This window comes from Argopecten irradians, chromosome 12 (assembly GCF_041381155.1).
Source record: "Argopecten irradians isolate NY chromosome 12, Ai_NY, whole genome shotgun sequence".
NCBI lineage: Eukaryota > Metazoa > Mollusca > Bivalvia > Pectinida > Pectinidae > Argopecten > Argopecten irradians.
Genome location: NC_091145.1, coordinates 39083534 through 39104963, shown reverse-complemented (window position 1 = coordinate 39104963; position 21430 = coordinate 39083534). Strand labels below are relative to the sequence as shown.

General features: G+C 38.7%; 2 protein-coding genes across 2 annotated transcripts in view; both read right to left on the bottom strand.

Moving 5' to 3' along the window:
- LOC138304940 (general transcription factor 3C polypeptide 1-like) overlaps positions 1 to 21430 on the bottom strand; it is a 363966-nt gene that overhangs the window by 81923 nt on the left and 260613 nt on the right. The window lies entirely within an intron of this gene.
- LOC138304941 (FMRFamide receptor-like) overlaps positions 1 to 21430 on the bottom strand; it is a 312390-nt gene that overhangs the window by 45715 nt on the left and 245245 nt on the right. Inside the window, exon 5 of the mRNA XM_069245357.1 lies at positions 18908 to 18970. The gene's annotated coding sequence lies outside the window, so the exon portion shown is untranslated. The remainder of the gene's footprint in view (positions 1 to 18907; positions 18971 to 21430) is intronic.

Genomic DNA, 21430 nt, shown 5'->3' with positions numbered 1-21430 from the left:
CACTAAATGGCACTCTGACTACTTGAGTCACTAAATGGTACTCTGACTACTTGAGTCACTAAATGGCACTCTGTGGTACTCTGACTACTTGAGTCACTAAATGGCACTCTGACTACTTGAGTCACTACATGGTACCTTGACTACTTGAGTCACTAAATGGTACTCTGACCACTTGAGTCACTAAATGGTACCTTGACTACTTGAGTCACTAAATGGTACTTTGACTACTTGAGTCACTAAATGGTACTCTGACTACTTGAGTCACTAAATGGTACTCTGACTACTTGAGTCACTAAATGGCACTCTGACTACTTGAGTCACTAAATGGTACTCTGACCACTTGAGTCACTAAATGGCACTCTGACTACTTGAGTCACTACATGGTACCTTGACTACTTGAGTCACTAAATGGTACTCTGACCACTTGAGTCACTAAATGGCACTCTGACTACTTGAGTCACTATATGGTACCTTGACTACTTGAGTCACTAAATGGTAATCTGACCACTTGAGTTACTAAATGGTACTCTGACCACTTGAGTCACTAAATGGTACTCTGACTACTTGAGACTGAAGTATGTTTGTGTTGTGTCTCCTTGTGATAGTGAAATCTTTTATAGCGCAATCTTTCTAAAGCATACCACCAGAGACACAGAGCCAGCACACCCCACACAGTGTGCCAGGTATAGCAGTCCAGAAAATGTTACCCCACACAGTGTGCCAGGTATAGCAGTACAGAAAATGTTACCCCACACAGTGTGCCAGGTATAGCAGTACAGAAAATGTTACCCCACACAATGTGCCAGGTATAGGAGTCCAGAAAATGTTACCCCACTCAGTGTGCCAGGTATAGCAGTACAGAAAATGTTACCCCACACAGTGTGCCAGGTATAGCAGTACAGAAAATGTTACCCCACACAATGTGCCAGGTATAGGAGTCCAGAAAATGTTACCCCACACAGTGTGCCAGGTATAGCAGTACAGAAAATGTTACCCCACACAGTGTGCCAGGTATAGCAGTACAGAAAATGTTACCCCACACAGTGTGCCAGGTATAGCAGTACAGAAAATGTTACCCCACACAATGTGCCAGGTATAGGAGTCCAGAAAATGTTACCCCACACAGTGTGCCAGGTACAATGTGCCAGGTATAGCAGTACAGAAAATGTTACCCCACACAGTGTGCCCGGTTTAGCAGTACAGAAAATGTTACCCCACAGAGTGTGCCAGGTATAGCAGTACAGAAAATGTTACCCACACAGTGTGCCAGGTATAGCAGTACAGAAAATGTTACCCCACACAGTGTGCCAGGTATAGCAGTACAGAAAATGTTACCCCACACAGTGTGCCAGGTATAGCAGTACAGAAAATGTTACCCCACACAGTGTGCCAGGTATAGCAGTACAGAAAATGTTACCCCACACAGTGTGCCAGGTATAGCAGTACAGAAAATGTTACCCCACACAGTGTGCCAGCTGGTATAGCAGTACAGAAAATGTTACCCAAAACAGTGTGCCAGGTATAGCAGTACAGAAAATGTTACCCCACACAGTGTGCCAGGTATAGCAGTACAGAAAATGTTACCCACACAGTGTGCCAGGTATAGGAGTCCAGAAAATGTTACCCCACACAGTGTGCCAGGTATAGCAGTACAGAAAATGTTACCCCACACAGTGTGCCAGGTATAGGAGTCCAGAAAATGTTACCCCACACAATGTGCCAGGTATAGGAGTACAGAAAATGTAACCCCACACAGTGTGCCAGGTATAGGAGTACAGAAAATATTACCCCACACAATGTGCCACGTATAGCAGTCCAGAAAATGTACCCCACACAGTGTGCCAGGTATAGCAGTACAGAAAATGTTACCCTACACAGTGTTGCCAGGTATAGGAGTACAGAAAATGTTACCCCACACAGTGTGCCAGGTATAGCAGTACAGAAAATGTTACCCCACACAATGTGCCAGGTATAGGAGTACAGAAAATGTTACCCCACACAATGTGCCAGGTATAGCAGTACAGAAAATGTTACCCCACACAATGTGCCGGTATAGGTGTACAGAAAATGTTACCCCACACAGTGTGCCAGGTATAGGAGTACAGAAAATGTTACCCCACACAGTGTGCCAGGTATAGCAGTACAGAAAATGTTACCCCACACAGTGTGCCAGGTATAGCAGTACAGAAAATGTTACCCCACACAGTGTGCCAGGTATAGCAGTACAGAAAATGTTACCCCACACAGTGTGCCAGGTATAGCAGTACAGAAAATGTTACCCCACACAGTGTGCCAGGTATAGCAGTACAGAAAATGTTATCCCACACAATGTGCCAGGTATAGCAGTACAGAAAATGTTACCCCACACAGTGTGCCAGGTATAGCAGTACAGAAAATGTTACCCCACACAGTGTGCCAGGTATAGCAGTACAGAAAATGTTACCCCACACAGTGTGCCAGGTATAGCAGTACAGAAAATGTTACCCACACAGTGTGCCAGGTATAGCAGTACAGAAAATGTTACCCCACACAGTGTGCCAGGTATAGCAGTACAGAAAATGTTACCCCACACAGTGTGCCAGGTATAGGAGTCCAGAAAATGTTACCCCACACAGTGTGCCAGGTATAGCAGTACAGAAAATGTTACCCACACAGTGTGCCAGGTATAGCAGTCCAGAAAATGTTACCCCACACAGTGTGCCAGGTATAGCAGTACAGAAAATGTTACCCACACAGTGTGCCAGGTATAGCAGTACAGAAAATGTTCATAATGTCCTCATATAGAACAATAATGGTCCGATTTCCTTCAGACAAGTTTTAGCAGAATATCACAATTAGTTAAAGCTTTGAAGAAATTGAAAATAAAAGTTTAAGAATAAAGATGTGCAGCAATCTTGAATTTTAGACAGCTTAGAAATAAAAACTTGGTCAGGATCATATCTGCAGTCATCGCCATGCAATGTTAAGCTAAATTCCATTGATAAAACGTAATAAAAGTTTGAAACAGGTGAAATCAAGTAAAATGTAATTGCCCTATGTTAAGACACTATAACTGTAATTGCCCTATCATATGACACTATAACTGTAATTGCCCTATGTTAAGACACTATAACTGTAAGTGTCCCATATTAAGACACTTTAACTGTAATTGCCCTATCTTAAGACACTACAACTGTAAGTGCCCTATCTTAAGACACTATAAACTGTAAGTGCCCTATCTTAAGACACTTTAACTGTAAGTGCCCTATCTTAAGACAATATAACTGTAATTGCCCTATCATATGACACTATAACTGTAAGTGCCCTATCTTAAGACACTATAACTGTAAGTGCCCTATCTTAAGACACTATAACTGTAAGTGCCCTATCTTAAGACACTATAACTGTAATTGCCCTATCTTAAGACACTATAACTGTATGTACCCTATATTAAGACACTATAACTGTAAGTGTCCCATATTAAGACACTTTAACTGTAATTGCCCTATCATATGACACTATAACTGTAAGTGCCCTATCTTAAGACACTATAACTGTAAGTGCCCTATCTTAAGACACTATAACTGTAATTGCCCTATCTTAGGACACTATAACTGTAATTGCCCTATATTAAGACACTATAACTGTAAGTGACTTATCTTAACACACTTTAACTGTAAGTGCCCTATGTTAAGACACTATAACTGTAATTGCCCTATCATATGACACTATAACTGTAATTGCCCTATGTTAAGACACTATAACTGTAAGTGTCCCATATTAAGACACTTTAACTGTAATTGCCCTATCATATGACACTATAACTGTAATTGCCCTATCATATGACACTATAACTGTAAGTGCCCTATCTTAAGACACTATAATTAAATGTGCCCTATCTTAAGACACTATAACTGTAATTGCCCTATGTTAAGACACTATAACTGTAAGTGTCCCATATTAAGACACTATAACTGTAATTGCCCTATCATATGACACTATAACTGTAAGTGCCCTATCTTAAGACACTATAATTAAATGTGCCCTATCTTAAGACACTACAACTGTAAGTGCCCTATCTTAAGACACTATAACTGTATGTACCCTATATTAAGACAATTTAACTTATCTTAAGACACTATAACTGTAAGTGCCCTATCTTAAGACACTATAACTGTAAGTGCCCTATCTTAAGACACTATAACTGTAATTGCCCTATCTTAAGACACTATAACTGTAAGTGCCCTATCTTAAGACACTATAACTGTATGTGCCTATCTTAAGACACTATAACTGTAATTGCCCTATCTTAGGACACTATATAACTGTAATTGCCCTTTATTAAGACACTTAAACTGTAAGTGCCCTATCTTAAGACACTATAACTGTAAGTGCCCTATCTTAAGACACTATAACTGTAATTGCCCTATATTTAGACCATACAACTATGTCAATGTTCTGTTGAGCCATTAAATGAACATAAAAATAACAGCATTAACTCTTCAGAAACATTCTTCATCAACTCAACAATTGAAGCAAAACAAAGATTTAAAATTTTTTGTTACGGTGACAGACATCTTGGATTTCAGATCCAGGTGAATATCTGATCTGGATCCCCTTTATTCTACCAATGGGATTTGAAAAGAAGTTTTCAAACTAGAAATATGTCTGTTAGACATTAAGTGCTAGCTAAATACTTTCTAACCTTAATTTTCGGTATGAAAACATCCTCTGCAACAGGTGTACGTAGCACATTCGCTCATAACATCCTTGGGACTATTGCAAGGAGATGGTTTACGCCCTTGGCGCATTGTATTAAATACTTACTTTCCTTTACTTCATCAGAAATTTAGATGTGAAATTACTTTGAAATTCTTTGTTACATAAGAGTGTGTTTATTATCATATTAATATTGATATGATACACTTGTTTCGCTGTTTAAAATAGTCGTCCGCTTTCGTCTTTGTTTTTTTATTCTGTTTCTCTTACACAAAGCTGTGTAATTTTATAAATATAATTAGAACTGCAGCAAATGCTGTCTATGGTCACAGGGTTTAGTAAGCGATAGTGCAATGTACACCTAGGACCTAGGATGATGTGAAATAAATATGGTATTAAAAAATATCCGTTTCTTCACTTTCTTTTATTAACTATATAAACCTGAATTGCATTGTATTGTTCTGGAAGTTTCCAAAGTTGATCCGATGCTTAGAATATCATGACTGATGCAAGAGTTTGTATGATACGCCACTTAAAGTTTACACAAAACAAATGCGTTAAGCACTGTGTAATGTCATTGTTGTTAATTTATAGTAGATTATCGCTGACAAGTATATCTTAATATATGTTTTTGAAAGTGTGGTGTCACTAAATCATGGCGAAATCTATTAAACGGTATAAGACACTGACTTCCGGTATCGGGTGCGCAGTTGGACCGAAGATAACAATTAAATGAACACACAATTGACAAGGAAAATAGTAGTGTGAATCCGGTATCGGGTGCGCAGTTGGACCGAAGATAACAATTAAATGAACACACAATTTCTTTTGGTAATCATGATCTTTGGGTCACATGACCTACAAGTTCTAATGACACAGGTAGGGACACTTAATAAATCATTACTAAACTATTCCTATCCTAGAGCTTGATATGACCTGCCCCATAATGTAATAAATATTGATGTAGGTTTCTTCAGGATACAATCTCATTTTAAATGGTAATTCATTTAAAATCCTATATAAAAGGATACATGATAAAATCACCACATACCTAGCTAACACCCTGAGCTGTAAAATTAGTACATCTGTCATGGTGGCCGACTTACCAGTTTACTTATACATAAATAAAATATTTGCATGCCAACAAGTCTTGACATAGCAGTTCAGATCTATTTGAACCAATTTTTTGCTGAAATAACAATCTGATTAGAGTGGTTAAACAACATGTACGTGTAGACGGAAAATCCCCAGAATTTAGACATCATCATTTTCTGTTGACTTGCATCTGCTACATGTAGCCATAACTTGTAGCACGGCGATTACACGTAAGCACAAATGAATAAACAATTCTGTTTGAAAGACTATTTTGTTCAATGAATTTTACAGTAATTTCTGTTTTTAAGTATTTATGTTATATAACAGTGTCTAATTGCATTTGAATAAGAAACAATTTAAACATTGAGAAATCGTTAGATAAACATGGCTAGCTAACATATAAATATGGCTAGCTAACATAACTCCATACATGTACATGTCATAAAACGTTTCTATGACGTAAAGAGATAACATCATCATGTACGTCTACGTGTAGTCTATACACGTCCCCGTACACATACATGTAAGGTTGCTTAACTTCTCCTTATATTAGAGGATAGGTTTTAGAGCTGATATAAGAAAAGTAAATATACATGGTACCAATTTTTACCTCTGTGTATATCATTTCATAATTTGTTTCCACTTTGGCCGCAGCACACGAGACAACTCTGCTAGTTACAGATAATCAGACAAGCACAATTCCTACCAAAAGCAGACAGCACTAAGACATTGAGATTTTATTTCCTCCAACATTTTTTGTTTGTTTGATTGCAACCCCCTTTTTTTTTGGTATTTCTTTTCCTTACATCTATACAAAATTTCCCCCCAAAAACCACTTTTGTATCAATGTATTATTATGAATTGAAATACTGAAGTTAGTACCTTTTTACATAGGGTGACGATTGTTTATTGGTATAGAGTAAACATCATCATCTTATATATCAGCTGTGTACAGCGTCTGTAGGATTATACAGGATCAGATGAAACCTCATTACAAATCTCATCTATCACCCCAAATACAGTAGACAAGAGACTGAGGTGGAGCCAATTTGATCGCGAGGTCCCTTAAGATCGAGTCGGTGCTCAATCACGACCACTTTGGCCCATCATGTCACTACAACGTGTTTTCCAAGCAGACCTAACAATCTTTCAAGTACGAAACGGTGGCTGCCATTATATATCTAGCTTTGGCTAAGGACACAGAGGTTGTTATGACATCTAGGTCATTAAAGTATCCAACAAGTATCGTGGATGTTTGATGAAAACAACAATTACTGTTGAATAAAATCTGAACATGGCCTTCACTTAAGATTAAAATATTGAATGTTTACCATATCATTAAAACACAGCAGCATTTCATTCCTTTGGATCCTCTACAGTTTTTTTACCTTAAGGATGGCTTTCGATTTTCATAAAATGCAAAAACTTGACCTTTATGCATCAATTGTCCGATTAACAAATAAACAGACAACTGAATTATCACAAATGAGATAAGACATATGAATTCATAATATTGACATTATATAATTTGTCGCTTTATATCCAAGATGACTTTATTACCCTGCCATTGCTAGGATAGAGAGGGATGAGAAAAGCAAGAAAAATGGAGAAATTCTATACTATACATATACACCTTCTACTTTAGTCAAACTGCATGCAGAAGAAAGCTGCTTGTGTAAGTATCAAGCAGGCAAATAGAGGCAACAATTCTAATATCAATGTCATTAAAGCCTCCTGATACGGTTATGTGAGTTAAGCCGTGAGTTAATCCGTGTTTTGTACTAAGGTTGGCCCGATTGTAATTAGAGAGACTGTACTGGGATTATTAACACTTTAGTTAATAAGCTCATTATACCAATGGCATTTGATTTAATCTTAAAAGATAACTAGTGATTAATTCTATAAGCTCAATTACACGATAACAAATACGCTGCTTAAATGCTCTATCTTAAAAATTGTAGTTTGATTTTCTTCAATATTGACCTCATTACCACCAAAAATTAAGTACGGAGAGAAAAGAAGCATTCTAGAAAACCATTGATATATATCATATCTGTTAAACAGAACAATTTATATCACAGAACATTGTATTTAACATCTTTTTGTATGGGGTAGATTACCTCAGGCGAATGCTGGTTTTTCATGTATAAAAATCTTGTAAAATAACAAAGAATATTATTGGTTAATTTGCCTGCCTTGGTCAAACAGGTCATTTTAATCGTTAACAGGTCAAGTCAGGGACTGAGGCAGACTGGATCATCAAATCAGAGACCGGGGCAGACTTAATTGTCAAGTCAGAGACGGGGGCAGTCTTGATAGTCAAGTCAGGGACTGGGGCAGACTTGATGGTCAAGTCAGAGACTGGGGCAGTCTTGATAGTCAAGTCAGGGACTGGGGCAAACTTGATGGTTATAAGTCAGGGACTGGGGCAGACTCTTAATAGTCAAGTCAGGGACTGGGCAGTCTTAATTGTCAAGTCAGGGACTGGGGCAGACTTGATGGTCAAGTCAGAGACTGGGGCAGTCTTGATAGTCAAGTCAGAGACTGGGGCAGTCTTGATAGTCAAGTCAGAGACTGGGGCAGACTTGATGGTCAAGTCAGAGACTGGGGCAGTCTTGATGGTCAAGTCAGGGACTGGGGCAGTCTTGATAGTCAAGTCAGTGACTGGGGCAGACTTGATAGTCAAGTCAGAGACTGGGGCAGTCTTGATAGTCAAGTCAGGGACTGGGGCAGACTTGATAGTCAAGTAAGAGACTGGGGCAGTCTTGACTCTTGATAGTCAAGTCAGGGACTGGGGCAGACTTGATGGTCAAGTCAGGGACTGGGGCAGTCTTGATGGTCAAGTCAGAGACGGGGGCAGTCTTGATAGTCAAGTCAGAGACTGGGGCAGACTTGATGGTCAGGTCAGAGACTGGGGCAGACTTTATAGTCAAGTCAGGGACTGGGGCAGACTTGATAGTCAAGTCAGAGACGGGGGCAGTCTTGATAGTCAAGTCAGAGACTGGGGCAGACTTGATGGTCAAGTCAGAGACTGGGGCAGACTTGATGGTCAAGTCAGAGACTGGGGCAGTCTTGATAGTCAAGTCAGGGACTGGGGCAAACTTGATAGTTATAAGTCAGGGATTGGGGCAGTCTCTTGATAGCCAAGTCAGGGACTGGGGCAGACTCTTGATGGTCAAGTCAGGGACTGGGCAGTCTTAATGGTCAAATCAGAGACTGGGGCAGAAATGATAGTCAAGTCAAGGACTGGAACAGACTTGATGGTCAATTCAAGGACTGGAGCAGACTTGATGGTCAAGTCAGGACTGGGGCAGTCTTGATGGTCAAGTCAGGGACTGGGGCAGTCTTGATGGTCAAGTCAGGGACTGGGGCAGACTTGATGGTCAAGTCAGGGACTGGGGCAGACTTGATAGTCAAGTCAGGGACTGGGGCAGACTTGATGGTCAAGTCAGAGACTGGGGCAGACTTGATAGTCAAGTCAAGGACTGGAACAGACTTGATGGTCAATTCAAGGACCGGAGCAGACTTGATGGTCAAGTCAGGACTGGGGCAGTCTTGATGGTCAAGTCAGGGACTGGGGCAGTCTTGATAGTCAAGTCAGGGACTGGGGCAGACTTAATGGTCAAGTCAGAGACTGGGGCAGACTTGATGGTCAAGTCAGAGACTGGGGCAGTCTTGATAGTCAAGTCAGGGACTGGGACAAACTTGATGGTTATAAGTCAGGGATTGGGGCAGACTCTTGATAGCCAAGTCAGGGACTGGGGCAGACTCTTGATGGTCAAGTCAGGGACTGGGCAGTCTTAATGGTCAAATCAGAGACTGGGGCAGAAATGATAGTCAAGGACTGGAACAGACTTGATGGTCAATTCAAGGACCGGAGCAGACTTGATGGTCAAGTCAGGACTGGGGCAGTCTTGATGGTGAAGTCAAGGACTGGGGCAGTCTTGATGGTGAAGTCAGGGACTGGGGCAGTCTTGATGGTCAAGTCAGAGACCAGGGCAGACTGGTTTGTCAAGTCAGGGACTGGGGCATACTGGATCGTCATGTCAGGGACTGGGGCAGACAGGATTGTCAAGTCAGGGAATTGGCCAGTCTTGATGGTCAAGTCAGAGACTGGGGCAGTCTTGATAGTCAAGTCAGGAACTGGGGCAGTCTTGATGGTCAAGTCAGGGACTGGGGCAGTCTTGATGGTCAAGTCAGGGACTGGGGCAGTCTTGATGGTCAGGTCAGGGACTGGGGCAGACTTGATAGTTAAGTCAAGGACTGGAGCAGACTTGATAGTCAAGTCAAGGACTGGAGCAGACTTGATGGTCAAGTCAGGGACTGGGGCAGACTTGATGGTCAAGTCAGGGACTGGGGCAGTCTTGTGGTCAAGTCAGGGACTGGGGCAGTCTTGATAGTCAATAGTCAGTCAGGGACTGGGGCAAACTTGATGGTTATAAGTCAGGGATTGGGGCAGACTCTTGATAGCCAAGTCAGGGACTGGGGCAGACTCTTGATGGTCAAGTCAGGGACTGGGCAGTCTTAATGGTCAAATCAGAGACTGGGGCAGAAATGATAGTCAAGTCAGAGGACTGGGCCAGTCTTGATAGTCAAGTCAGGGACTGGGGCAGTCTTGATGGTCAAGTCAGGGACTGGGGCAGTCTTGATGGTCAAGTCAGGGACTGGGGCAGTCTTGATGGTCAGGTCAGGGACTGGGGCAGACTTGATAGTTAAGTCAAGGACTGGAGCAGACTTGATAGTCAAGTCAAGGACTGGAGCAGACTTGATGGTCAAGTCAGAGACTGGGGCAGACTTGATGGTCAAGTCAGGGACTGGGGCAGTCTTGATGGTCAAGTCAGGGACTGGGGCAGTCTTGATAGTCAAGTCAGGGACTGGGGCAAACTTGATGGTTATAAGTCAGGGATTGGGGCAGACTCTTGATAGCAAAGTCAGGGACTGGGGCAGACTCTTGATGGTCAAGTCAGGGACTGGGCAGTCTTAATGGTCAAATCAGAGACTGGGGCAGAAATGATAGTCAAGTCAAGGACTGGAACAGACTTGATGGTCAATTCAAGGACCGGAGCAGACTTGATGGTCAAGTCAGGACTGGGGCAGTCTTGATGGTCAAGTCAGGGACTGGGGCAGTCTTGATGGTCAAGTCAGGGACTGGGGCAGACTTGATGGTCAAGTCAGAGACTGGGGCAGACTTGATAGTCAAGTCAGGGACTGGGGCAGACTTGATGGTCAAGTCAGAGACTGGGGCAGACTTGATGGTCAAGTCAGAGACTGGGGCAGTCTTGATAGTCAAGTCAGGGACTGGGGCAAACTTGATGGTTATAAGTCAGGGATTGGGGCAGACTCTTGATAGCCAAGTCAGGGACTGGGGCAGACTCTTGATGGTCAAGTCAGGGACTGGGCAGTCTTAATGGTCAAATCAGAGACTGGGGCAGAAATGATAGTCAAGTCAAGGACTGGAACAGACTTGATGGTCAATTCAAGGACTGGAGCAGACTTGATGGTCAAGTCAGGACTGGGGCAGTCTTGATGGTCAAGTCAGGGACTGGGGCAGTCTTGATGGTCAAGTCAGGGACTGGGGCAGTCTTGATGGTCAAGTCAGAGACCAGGGCAGACTGGTTTGTCAAGTCAGGGACTGGGGCATACTGGATCGTCAAGTCAGGGACTGGGGCAGACAGGATTGTCAAGTCAGGGAATTGGCCAGTCTTGATAGTCAAGTCAGAGACTGGGGCAGTCTTGATGGTCAGTCAAGTCAGGGACTGGGGCAGTCTTGATGGTCAAGTCAGGGACTGGGGCAGTCTTGATGGTCAAGTCAGGGACTGGGGCAGTCTTGATGGTCAAGTCAGGGACTGGGGCAGTCTTAAAGGTCAAGTCAGAAACTGGGGCAGACTTGATAGTCAAGTCAGAGACTGGGCATACTGTCTTGATAGTCATGTCAGGGACTGGGGCAGTCTTAATGGTCAAGTCATAAGTCTATGACAAGTAGAAATTTAAAGAATTTACCTCTATTACCCCTATTGGGCCCTGCCCCTCCTGCCTCGGGGGTGTCAGAGCCAAAATTTATACAAACTCTATTCCCCTTTCCTCAAGGATGTTTCGGGCCAAATCTTTAAGTTATTGACAAGAATTTGCTCAAAGATTTTAGCTTATTTGACTCTTGTGATATCGAATGAAGGTTAAGGTCATTACTTTGAACAACCTTGGAACATTTTCATTTTAAGATATTACAGATGCAATATCAGGTCTTTGTGCTTTTGGTTTTTAAGAAGTAATTTAAAAGGAAAAATTGACAACTGGATAGATCGACAGACAAATTAGCAGGAGATGAGCTTTGCACCACAGCATAAACTCACTAGAGTTCCATGTAGACACATCTGTTTATCTAGACCATGGAGGCCATTTTTTATAGAAGAGTCAAGTCCCTAAGATGCAATTAAATCACACTTACCTGTATATTCACCCGTTTTTATCATGACAATCAAATCATTATCCATTACACAAGATCCAAGATTGAGTATGACTGTGTAAACAAACTGAATGGGGCAGATCAGTAATTGTAACAGAGAGTTTTATGAAAATTAGTTTATACATACATATCCCATAATTCAACCGTATAGGTAGTTCAACTCGGGGTAGGGGAAGGGTACATAGCTCCAAATCTTAAATTTGCTATAAAGTGTATGTGTAGTACCATTAATATTCACAGGGTAAGTAAACGAGCTTTCCTTTAGAGTTTTATGTAGCTGAACTCTGAACTGAACTTGTCAGTCTACCCGTCATAATAACACCTGGTTAGTTATAACATAAAAGAAAAAAAATCTGTCTATGACACCTAATAAAGCACAGTCCTGACAGTTAATGATCTCTACAGGGCGGCTACCTTTTTGTATTACACGAGATTCTCTTCATCAAAGCATAATAATTAAGATTGTATCTTCGAGACATCGGTCAATATCATGCAATACTGCGATTGTCTTTGGGGGTTGTGGCTGCAGGTCACTGACTTGGATTTATGGAGCTGGGTGAGGAATAATGACCAGTGCTATTATGTGGAGACTGACGTCAAACCATAAAACTCAAACCATGGCCCTCACTCACCGTGACAAAACATTGGGCTCTAACATTCAGCCATATAGGAATCTAGCCATATAATAAGCTAACCTGAATAGGATAGTAAAATTGTGTCAATACAAATCAGGGCACAAAATGATATGTGTATCACATCAGTACAGTGCAAGACAAAATATGAAAAAAAAGCAAAAACAACAAAAAGCCCATTTCATAGTTTAACTGTTTACATTCCTCACATCTGAAGGTCATTTCAAGGTCACTGACCCCTGTCCAGGTGTTTCAGTAAATGTATACCTGTTCTACTCAGGGTAGCATTTGTTTGTTCTATACATCAATATTATTGACCTTCACACAAAGAGTGAACACCTGTATCCTACTCAAGGTTGGAAATTACCAGGTAACCTTACATATTACATAGACTGGATCTTTATATCAAGTTATGTCTATAGAACTTGTCAATCATTGACCGATCATCAGATGGTTTGTATAACCATGCCTCATACTGACACATGCACGTGTATACATGCGATTTGATTGACAACTGATGATCCGTCAGTTTCAAGTGAGAGTCTGACTGAAAGTGGATGGTCAAGTATCTCAAAATTCTGACTGAAAGTGGATGGTCATTTATGTCAAAAGTCTGACTGAAAGTGGATGGTCATGTATCTCAAAAGTCTGACTGAAAGTGGATGGTCATGTATCTCAAAAGTCTGACTGAAAGTGGATGGTCATGTATCTCAAAAGTCTGACTGAAAGTGGATGGTTATGTATCTCAAAAGTCTGACTGAAAGTGGATGGTCTTGTATCTCAAAAGTCTGACTGAAAGTGGATGGTCATGTATCTCAAAAGTCTGACTGAAAGTGGATGGTCTTGTATCTCAAAAGTCTGACTGAAAGTGGATGGTCATGTATCTCAAAAGTCTGACTGAAAGTGGATGGTCATGTATCTCAAAAGTCTGACTGAAAGTGGATGGTCATGTATGTCAAAAGTCTGACTGAAAGTGGATGGTCATGTATCTCAAAAGTCTGACTGAAAGTGGATGGTCTTGTATCTCAAAAGTCTGACTGAAAGTGGATGGTCATGTATCTCAAAAGTCTGACTGAAAGTGGATGGTCTTGTATCTCAAAAGTCTGACTGAAAGTGGATGGTCATGTATCTCAAAAGTCTGACTGAAAGTGGATGGTAAAGTATCTCAAAATTCTGACTGAAAGTGGATGGTCATGTATCTCAAAAGTCTGACTGAAAGTGGTTGGTCATGTATCTCAAAAGTCTGACTGAAAGTGGATGGTAAAGTATCTCAAAATTCTGACTGAAAGTGGATGGTCATGTATCTCAAAAGTCTGACTGAAAGTGGATGGTCATGTATCTCAAAAGTCTGATTGAAAGTGGATGGTCATGTATCTCAAAAGTCTGACTGAAAGTGGATGGTAAAGTATCTCAAAATTCTGACTGAAAGTGGATGGTCATGTATCTCAAAAGTCTGACTGAAAGTGGATGGTCATGTATCTCAAAAGTCTGATTGAAAGTGGATGGTCATGTATGTCAAAAGTCTGACTGAAAGTGGATGGTCATGTATCTCAAAAGTCTGACTGAGAGTGGATGGTCATGTATCTCAAAAGTCTGACTGAAAGTGGATGGTCTTGTATCTCAAAAGTCTGACTGAAAGTGGATGGTCATGTATGTCAAAAGTGTGACTGAAAGTGGATGGTCATGTATGTCAAAAGTGTGACTGAAAGTGGATGGTCATGTATGTCAAAAGTTGTGTAAGGACATGGCCTAGTCCTAGTCCATTGTATTTATACTTGCTGTTATGCTAGGAACGTTCCACAACATTAAAAATATTACAGTATATAGATAATCCTGAATGTCAACTGTACTGACAAGCGACCAATGCTCGCCATCACATGTGTATATATATATATGGTTACACATAAATAATGTCATATTCTGATAGAAGAAACTACCATACAGATTTCCACATTGCTTGAAAAATTGTGTGTAATCATGCACACAAATACACATGTGATGGCAAGAATTAGTACTTGGCGACAATTGGTCACTGACCAGTATAGTTGTTGAATTTTGTGGGAGTTATAAAGATTTGTAATTTACATTTTGGAATTTACTTGTGGGAGTTTATTTTCCCAAACCATCTTTGTAATATTTGAAAGTGTCATTCACATGACAGATATTATTTGCAGGCTATGTTTTTTATTTCTATTTTGCAAGTTATTAAATTTTGTGACTTCGAGTGAATTAATATCATCTGCAGGTAATCTAGTAAAACCTCCATGAATATTAGCAACTTAATGCAGTACACTATCTACATGAGTGTTCTTTTTTTACCTTATAAGGTAAAGTGGTAATTACTCAATATACTTGAAGAGATATAGGAATGTCAATTAGTATCATTACCTTATATGGTAAATTGATGATGTACTAAAGAAGAAATTTATGTCACACTATATCTAAGCAATGATGTACAGATGGGTGTCGGAATGCCAAACAATTAGTATGATTACCTTATAAGGTAAAGACTCTTGATTCATTTGAACCCAGCATTACATATATTTCTGATATCTTAAAACCCACAGACAGAAGATATCTATAAGTATGATCGGCCTAATGATAGAGATTGACTGGTAGGAACATCTAATCACTGTTATTGTCTAATGTGTCCAAAAATGGAAACTGTATCTATACCAAGCATTGGTGTCATCTGGCACATCTTAATTGGTCAACAATGATTGGTCAGTCACGATAGCCATTTATCCTCATTCCTTTGGTCAGCACAGACAGGAGGATATAAAAAATATATCTTTTATAATCGCTTCCTGTTTGAAGGAGAGGCTAGAAGCAGATTGTTATAGTCGAGTGAAACAGTTGATGTGGAGATGTAGGATGAGAGATAACTATCCTTATCTTCCTATATCATCATCAGGCCTATTATCATAACACTTAAGAACTGGGGTCATACGTAAGCTTTCAGTGACTACTTCACATTACATCCCACTCATATGGCCTCCCAGACACTTCAGGGGTCAGAGAGAAATGAACAAAACAATCACACGTGAACATGTCTGTATTGATAGAATTAAACATTTAATGTATAAACTGAGAGGTTTATATTGCCAAAATACCAAACTACAAGGCCCTACTAGAACAGTTAGTCATGGAAGTAGTAGTCAAACTTGGAGGTAGGGAAGTTGACCTTGGAGATTACCATGGATACCTTGGATATAAGGGAAAAGTGACGTTGGATATAGGGGAAAATGGAAAATCTAACAGAATGCCGATAAAAGCTTCAGTCCTTGTTTCTGATGTATGAAAAACTTACAAAACTAGAACTGCATAGCCAGAGTGGACAATTAAACCTCCCCCCCCCCCCCCACTCCACACACACAGAGCACAAATTTAGTAATAACACCATTAATAGGGGACATTGCAGAATCCTTTATGTCTATCCTCGGGAAGAAAATTGTATTGTGCATTTATTGACTTCCACAAAGCTTTTGATTCAGTTTGGCGAATTGGTTTGTGGAGAAAACTATTCAAAAGTAATATTACAGGTAAAATTTAATTTTATATAATAAGTCTTGTTTAATATGTATTCAAATACTAAATCATGTGTTAGAAATGGTAATGAAGTAACACCAATGTTCACATGTAATATCGGTTTAAACAAGGAGAAAATTGCTCCCCATTTTTGTTTGCATTGTATCTTAACGATCTGGAAGAATTTTTAGCTTCGAAAAACAGTGACTGTTTATCAAAACTACACAAACTGTGCTGGGATACAATTGGAATTTATGTAAAAATGTTTGTTATTTTATATGCTGACGATACAGTCCTAATGTCGGAAACTCCTGAAGGTTTGCAGCTTATGCTTGATAAGTTCCAAGAGTATTGTGAAAATTGGAAATTAACAGTGAATACACAAAAAAAAAAAACTAGTAATTTTTTCAAAGAGAAAACATAACAATGAAAATAGGTTCACATTATATAATAAGGAGCTTGAGATACAAGACACATTTTCCTATCTAGGTATTTTGTTTAATTACAATGGCAACTTTACTGCAGCGAAAAATCGACTGTCTGAACAGGCCCAAAAGGCACTTTATGTTGTATATCGTAAAATAAGACTCACCAATTGACTTGAGATTAAAATTATTTGTTACACTAATCAATCCTATTTTATTATACTCATGCGAAACATGGGGCTATGAGAAAACACAACTTCTTGAAAAGATACATTTACAGTTCTGTAAGAGAATACTAGGCCTAAGAAAAAGCACAGCAAATTTTATGGTATATGGAGAATCTGGAAAATACTCACTAGATGTAGATATTACATTAAGAATGGTCAAATTTTGGCATATGTTGGTTTGTAATGAAAATAAATTATCAAGCCGTATGTATAGATTGATGTATTCACTTCATGAAACAGGACAAATGCAATTAAAATGGATAACGTTTATCAACAAGAGGCCAAGAGGGCCAAGTAATGTTCTGAATACAGGTTCTTTGTTTCTTTTCTGAAGGAATTTTAATATTAACCTCTAAATCCCCTATTGGGCCCCACCCCTCCTGCCCCCTGGGGGTCAGAGCCAAAATTTATACAAGTTCTGTTCCCTTTCCACAAAGGATGTTTGTGGCCAAATTTGGTTACATTCCATGCAGAACTCTATGACTAGTAGCAATTTAAAGAATTTACCTCTATTTCGCCTATTGGGCCCCACCTCTCCTGCCCCCGGGGTGTCAGAGCCAAAATTTATACAAGTTCTGTTCCCCTTCCCCCAAGGATGTTTGTGGCCAAATTTGGTTACAATCCATGCAGAACTCTATGACAAGTAGCGATTTAAAGGATTTACCTCTATTTCCCCTATTGGGCCCCGCCCCTCCTGCCCCCGGGGGATCAGAGCCAAAATTTATACAAGTTCTGTTCCCCTTCCCCCAAGGATGTTTGTGGCCAAATTTGGTTACAATCCATGCAGAACTCTAGGACAAGTAGCGATTTATAGGATTTACCTCTATTTCCCCTATTGGGCCCCGCCCCTCCTGCCCCCGGGGTGTTAGAGCCAAAATTTATACAAGTTCTGTTCCCCCTCCCCCAAGGATGTTTGTGACCAAATTTGGTTACAATCCATCCAGAACTCTATGACTAGTAGCAATTTAAAGGAAATGTTGACGGACAGACGGACGGACGGACGGACGACGGACGACGCGCCATGACATAAGCTCACCGGCCCTTCGGGCCAGGTGAGCTAAAAATACTTTTAATAATATCGGTTTAAGTCATGTTTGGTTATATCAAAAAAGTTATAAAGCAAATTAAAAAAATCCAAGCAAAGCTAAAATGGAAGGAACGTTCATAATTTTCAATAAGAAGCTATTAATTCATATTAGTTCATTTATTCAAAAACTAAAAACGCATGTTACATTGTACTTTTTTGTCTCTAATACAAATCATGTATAATAATTGCAAACAAATACCATGTTCTATATTGTATATGTGTATATCTCATGTACTACATTTTGTATGTTTATATCTCTATATACACATGCCTGTCATGCACTAAAACTGTATTATAAATTGGACCTCTTGTCACACAGTTACTGTGTCTGATTGAATAAATCAATCTTGAAATCTTGAAATCTTTAGTTTACGCAACTCCCCTTTATGTCAGGGTTCCGTGTACCAAATTTTATCAAAATCTGTCAAGTAATAACGGACAAACAGTACCGTATTTGAAGCTATTCCCCTCACCTTGTTAAGCAATTCTAAATCTGAATTGATGCAATAATAAACTTACATCAAAATTTACATAAAGAAATTGGATATCAGTTTCAAAACCATAATTAAAACATTAAAATCTATTGAAGTCAAAATGGAACAAAGAGAATCAATTTAATATCAATTCACAAACAATGAGACATAAAATATCTCTATCCCTGCCACACAGAGTTCCATCGATACGGACAGTAACTAACAAGTTCTCAGGTAAACCGAGGGTAGCAACCTTATCTATAATTAATAACTACTCACCTGTGAAGACTCTCTCGTTAAATGAAGGTGGTGTTTGATCATTTTATCAGCCACAGGTATCACCTAAAACATAGACATCTTGTTAGTGGTAAATTACAAGGTGTTCTGGGTATTGATTGTTCCCAATCAAGGTAAACTCATTGTCCTCTGAATAGATAGGTCACCGACCCTTTCACTTAGCATAACTATAGAAGGCTACAGACACAAGGACATCCCTCTATGTCTGATTATAACAATTTACTTACGTAGTGAGCATAATAAAACAGGAGACATACAAAAATTGCTCATCAATGTATACATGTAGAGAATTCGCGTGAAAACTTGCATAATTTGCGCACTTCTCTGTGCTGAAATAATTTGAAGCTGGGCGTGCACTTTTAGATGGATATAGATATATAGCAAATCAAATGGTGTGCAACGATGATAATGACATCAAAATAAGTGGATGTCAGATCATGCACTGAACAATATATGCCAACAGTGTTTGGTAAGGTTACATAAAAGGTTTGGAGGGAAAATGTTAATATAAGAAATCATTTATAGACCATTATTATTATGTGAAATAGATTGACTTGAACAACATAATGTTATACTATTGAAAACATTGCAATCCCATTAACAAATATTCTTAAAACAGAAAAAAAACCTAAACCGGTGAAATCCTTAGAGAAATGTGAATTGACACAAATAATGAATGTGACCTTAATAAGTTGTTAAAGTACGTTCTCTATCTAAGTAACTAAATCAAGTGATATAACCTTTACAAGTTGTTAAAGTATGTTCTGTCTCCAAGTAACTAAATCAAGTCATATATAACCTTTACAAGTTGTTAAAGTATGTTCTGTATCTAAGTAACTAAATCAAGTCATATAACCTTTACAAGTTGTTAAAGTATGTTCTGTATCTAAGTAACTAAATCAAGTCATATATAACCTTTACAAGTTGTTAAAGTATGTTCTGTCTCTAAGTAACTAAATCAAGTCATATATAACCTTTACAAGTTGTTAAAGTATGTTCTGTCTCTAAGTAACTAAATCAAGTCATATAACCTTTACAAGTTGTTAAAGTATGTTCTGTCTCTAAGTAACTAAATCAAGTCATATAACCTTTACAAGTTGTTAAAGTATGTTCTGTATCTAAGTAACTAAATCAAGTCATATAACCTTTACAAGTTGTTAAAGTATGTTCTGTCTCTAAGTAACTAAATCAAGTCATATAACCTTTACAAGTTGTTAAAGTATGTTCTGTATCTAAGTAACTAAATCAAGTCATATAACCTTTACAAGTTGTTAAAGTATGTTCTGTCTCTAAGTAACTAAATCAAGTCATATAACCTTTACAAGTTGTTAAAGTATGTTCTGTATCTAAGTAACTAAATCAAGTCATATATAACCTTTACAAGTTGTTAAAGTATGTTCTGTCTCTAAGTAACTAAATCAAGTCATATAACCTTTACAAGTTGCTAAAGTATGTTCTGTATCTAAGTAACTAAATCAAGTCATATAACCTTTACAAGTTGTTAAAGTATGTTCTGTCTCTAAGTAACTAAATCAAGTCATATAACCTTTACAAAGTTGTTAAAGTATGTTCTGTATCTAAGTAACTAAATCAAGTCATATAACCTTTACAAGTTGTTAAAGTATGTTCTGTCTCTAAGTAACTAAATCAAGTCATATAACCTTTACAAGTTGTTAAAGTATGTTCTGTATCTAAGTAACTAAATCAAGTCATATATAACCTTTACAAGTTGTTAAAGTATGTTCTGTCTCTAAGTAACTAAATCAAGTCATATAACCTTTACAAGTTGTTAAAGTATGTCTGTATCTAAGTAACTAAATCAAGTCATATAACCTTTACAAGTTGTTAAAGTATGTTCTGTCTCTAAGTAACTAAATCAAGTCATATAACCTTTACAAGTTGTTAAAGTATGTTCTGTCTCTAAGTAACTAAATCAAGTCATATAACCTTTACAAGTTGTTAAAGTATGTTCTGTATCTAAGTAACTAAATCAAGTCATATATAACCTTTACAAGTTGTTAAAGTATGTTCTGTCTCTAAGTAACTAAATCAAGTCATATAACCTTTACAAGTTGTTAAAGTATGTTCTGTCTCTAAGTAACTAAATCAAGTCATATAACCTTTACAAGTTGTTAAAGTATGTTCTGTATCTAAGTAACTAAATCAAGTCATATAACCTTTACAAGTTGTTAAAGTATGTTCTGTATCTAAGTAACTAAATCAAGTCATATAACCTTTACAAGTTGTTAAAGTATGTTCTGTCTCTAAGTAACTAAATCAAGTCATATATAACCTTTACAAGTTGTTAAAGTATGTTCTGTCTCTAAGTAACTAAATCAAGTCATATAAACCTTTACAAGTTGTTAAAGTGTGTTCTGTATCTAAGAAACTAAATCAAGTCATATAACCTTTACAAATTGCTAAAGTATGTTCTGTCTCTAAGTGTTCTGTCTCTAAGTAACAAATCAAGTCATATAACCTTTACAAGTTGTTAAAGTATGTTCT